The 4512-nt window shown below is 36.0% G+C and overlaps 1 non-coding gene across 1 annotated transcript; it reads right to left on the reverse strand.

The window, feature by feature from the left end:
* Nucleotides 1-1705: 1705 nt before the first annotated feature.
* On the reverse strand, nucleotides 1706-1839 carry LOC115941593 (small nucleolar RNA SNORA31). Its single transcript, XR_004076328.2, has one exon. It is a non-coding gene; the product is annotated as a small nucleolar RNA SNORA31 (small nucleolar RNA).
* Nucleotides 1840-4512: the final 2673 nt, after the last annotated feature.

Below are 4512 nucleotides of genomic sequence, written 5' to 3' on the forward strand. Positions count from 1 at the left end.
AGGCTAAAAAGAACAGGATTGATAACAAAAATCAGACTTGGTATGTGTCAGAAATGAGACATAGCATTTGAAAACATGATACTTTGTAATATTTGATCTCACCGATAACTTGTTCAGACTGTATACCTAACTGGAGGAAAAATGTTTGTGACTTAGAGGCCAGTGAGGGAGCAATTAAAATAAAAACTTAATATGAAAGGATAAATGAGTTTTTGAAAAATTACCTTCTCAAAAATTTTAATGAGAAGATATTATTTAAATACTTAGATGTATGAGAGTAATTTATATAAAACTATCTAAATCTACACAATTAAGAATAAAGAGAAGACGATATGTAAAAAAATAGGTAAAAATAGGCCGTTAGATCAATACCATAATAGGAAGGCTGCATTTGATGATTTTATGAAATTCTTTTCTTAAAAGATCTTATTATTTATCTGAGAGATAGAGAGAGAGAGAGAGAGAGAGAGCACAAGTGGGGGGATGGGCAGAGGGACAAACAGACTCTCCACTGAGCACGGAGCCCTACACGGGGCTCCCCTGGAGCTGCATCCCAGGACCCTGAGATCATGAACTGAGCCCAAGTCAGACACTTAACTGATTGAGCCACCCAGGTGCTCTGATTTTATGAAATTCTTAAGGGAAGGTGTGAAATTTGCTATTTGAAACAATTTTTAGAATACTCATGTAGCTCCTTGATTTACTTCACCAAAAGTCAAATTGGATCAGAAATGGCATTTAGACTCACAAAGCAAAAGATTGAAGCTATTTTCTTTCCAACTAATTTATTCATTTATTAATATTAAGTAAAAGCCATGAGTCAATTATCAACATAACAGTAATAACTATTTTATTTAACTTATTTATTTTTTAGAAGATTTTATTTGTTTATTTATTTTATTTAATTTAGAGAGAGAGAGAGAGTGTATGCATGGAGTGGTTGGGGTTGGGGGGAGGAGGAGCAGAGGAAGAGGGACAAGCAGACTCAATGCTGAGCATGGAGCCCACTTCAGGGCTGGATCTCATGACCCTGAGATAATGATCTGAGCCAAAATCAAGAGTCAGTCGCTTAACCGACTAAGCCACCCAGGGACCCCTAGTTATACCTATTCTAATACCTTAAACGTCAATGTCAAGGTTTACTATAAGGCCATTCACTTTTTTTTCTTTTTCTCTATAATTAAGCATTCAAAATGCTATAGTTTTCCCTTTGAGAATGTCAAATTATAAGCTATAAATTCAAATAGTAATTTTGTACTGTTAAAGCCAGAGAAATTCTTCCTGGGTTTAGTTTTAGTCTCAGTATGAGTTATTTTCTGGAGAGTTTAATATAATAAGTCTTATATAGAGTCTGTACCCCATGTTAGTGCTAGTTATTTCCATTTAATTAGACATATTAGCACATATTTATTGAAGCAGGATTGCATGGAGTTTAAGGTGCCAAACTCTTGAATACAAATAAGTCAGAAAGAGAAGGAAAAGAAATTCTATTAAGAAAAGTATTAAAACAATAAAGAGTAATTGTGTACATTTTTAAATCTTAAAATGAGAAGAAACATATATGCCAAAAAGTCTTGTAACTGTATTTTTTTTTTTTTCCTTTTGCAACACTTCTCATTAACTCAAATTTCAGATACTTTGGAGTAAAACAAGATTTCATTGTTGACAAGGTTACTTCTGAGTTGCAGAAATTCTTCTGGTTTTTCCGTGTACTCCCCCATTCAATCTTGACTGCCATAATGAGACAGACAGAAAGCGCAAGGACACTTTTTTCTTGCATCTCTAGTGGAAACCTTAGCAGCAGACAGGAACTGCTCCAGGTCTGTCAAACGGATGCATTTGTAACTGTATTTTTAAAATTATAAAACAATATATATTACATGTCTGGATAACATTGTGGCCCTTTATCCTTACGGAATTCTTTAAGCCATCAGGTGCTAAAATTAAGTGAAAAAACCTTAGTATTGTGTATATTTCTTTGTAAGTAATTTTTTTAAGTAACTACTCCAATTATTTTGCTTGCTTTTTTGCAAAAATATCCGACATGTTTTCTGAATGAATCCCTTGTTATTGCAATTATGTCATACATAAACAGATTGTGATATTTAAATTTTCCTCTTAACCACTATCACACGTATCTAAATTCAATAGCAATTCTTTCACTTGGCAACTATTTATTCAGTGCAATTGTGTGCTAGTCTCATTTTTAGGCATAGAAAATAAAGACAGAAATGGCAAAACTTTGCCCTCGTAAAACTTACATTTTAATGAGGGAAAGAAAACAAACAGATGCATGATATAATGCCAGTATTGATAAGTCTATGAAACCAACGAAACAGAATGAAGCATAGAGTGTGATGGTAAAGAGGCAGAGAAAGGTTGGACAATTTTATTTTTTTTTTATTTTTATTTTTTTTTTATTTTAAAGATTTTATTTATTTATTTGAGAGAGAGAGAATGAGAGAGAGAGAAAGCACATGAGAGGGGGAAGGGTCAGAGGGAGAAGCAGACTCCCTGACAAGCAGGGAGCCTGATGCGGGACTCGATCCAGGGACTCCAAGATCATGACCTGAGCCGAAGGCAGTCGCTTAACCAACTGAGCCACCCAGGCGCCCCAGGTTGGACAATTTTAGATAAGGCATTTGGGGGGAGGCTTGCTGAGAAGGTGACATTTGAGCAGATACAGAATGAAATATGACTGGAGTACAACAAATAATGGAATGGGAAGAGATAAGAGAAGGCATCAAGGGTCAGGAAAGAGTCAGATTAGGTACAGAGTTTGGATTTCATTATGATTCTTTTTTTTAAAGATTTTATTTATTTGAAAGAGAGATAGTGAGAGAGAGCATAAGCAGGGAGGAGACGGAGAAGCAGGCTCCCCCCTGAGCAGGGAGCCTTATGCGGGCTCGATCCCAGGACCCTGGGATCATGACCTGAGCCGAAGGCAGACGCGTAACAGACTGAGCCACCCAGGTTCATTATGATTCTGATGGAAGACATTGGCTATTTTTGAACAAGAGCAGTAAGATCCAATTTATATTTTTAAATGCCCATTCTGCAGCCTATTTTGGATTGTTCAGCAAGAACTGTTAATGACTTGGATAGCAGGAGTGGAAGTAGATAAAGCATAACCAAGAGAACATACTGGTACAAGGCAAAGAGTTGAGATGATTCCCATTTTTATAGGTTGTGCAAATTGATGAACATCAGTGCCATTCACTAATAAGGAAAATGTTGGAAGATCAACTGGTAGAAAAAATAAAGAATGTGTTGCTAATCAGGGTATGTTATATCTGATGTGATTATTAGACTGTTAAAATTACAGATGCAGAGGTAGAGTTGGTAGGGCTGGAAATACAGATTTGGGAACTCTCACAGACTCATCTTCTCTGCCCATCCACTAATTTCAGCTGCAACTGCTATGGTTATTCCCTGCAAGCTCAGATAGAACTTAACTAGGTCTTCATAAATTTTGTCCAAGAGCATCTCCAGTACCACAGGAACCCATTTAGTCCAGCTAGGAAGAACAGGGAGTCTAGCACAATTCTGGGTATGTTTTCCTGGAAGTGGACTTCCAGAGCAACTGAGCTTTGCTGCCTTGTGATGATTAATTTTACATGTCAACTTAGCTAGGCCAAGTACTCAGATATTTAGTGAAATGCTAGTTTAAATGTCACTGTGAAGGTATTTGTTAGTTAAGAGTAACACTTAGATCAACAGACTTTGAGAAAAGCAGACTGCACTCCATAACGTAGTAGACCTTATCTACTAGTTGAATATATTGAGATGAAAAAAAAGAGGTCCCCAGAGAAAGAGGGAATTCTGCCTCCAGATTGCCTTGGGAGTCAAGGTACAACATCATCTCTTCTCTTGGTCTAACATTTGCCAGCCTACCTTGCAGAATTTGGATTTGCCAGTCTCTACAATAGCATGAGCCAATTCGCAATCTCTTTCTTGCTCTCTTTCTTTAATGTGTCTTTTCTTTATAGAATTGTGAATAATACAGATTTGGGGGCCAAGAGTGATTCTAGAGGACCAGAATTTTAAGGATCAGTTTTCTGAATTCATTCTGAGTTTCCTAGAATTGTTTTTCTAATCTGATTAGATTTAAAAGCACTATGACTTTTACTTCCAGTAGTAAAAAGAACACTAATAGTCCATGGCATGAGGTGTCAATAGAGATACGCAGAATATTACCATTAGATATTCCTAATCAACAGTATAAAAGGCAAGGCGTTAGGTGACCATGTATGTACCTTCGAACATTACTGACAAATTAATTAGGGCTTTAGTTCCCATGTGTAATGGGAATAATGGTTTCTAGCTCAGTCATTGTGAAAATAAAAGAATAAATGAGAAACCTTACACACAGTATATACTCACTAAATTATTATATTATCATGGCTATCATGGCTTTTGTCAATTGATTTTAGTCTTTCATTTATTGCTATCAATGAACCAACATTTCTTAACCATCTATTTATTCCAAGCAATATTCTAGTCATTGACATT

The sequence above is a fragment of the Leptonychotes weddellii genome, chromosome 8 (assembly GCF_054177405.1).
Source record: "Leptonychotes weddellii isolate Sample4059 chromosome 8, ASM5417740v2, whole genome shotgun sequence".
NCBI classification, from domain to species: domain Eukaryota; kingdom Metazoa; phylum Chordata; class Mammalia; order Carnivora; family Phocidae; genus Leptonychotes; species Leptonychotes weddellii.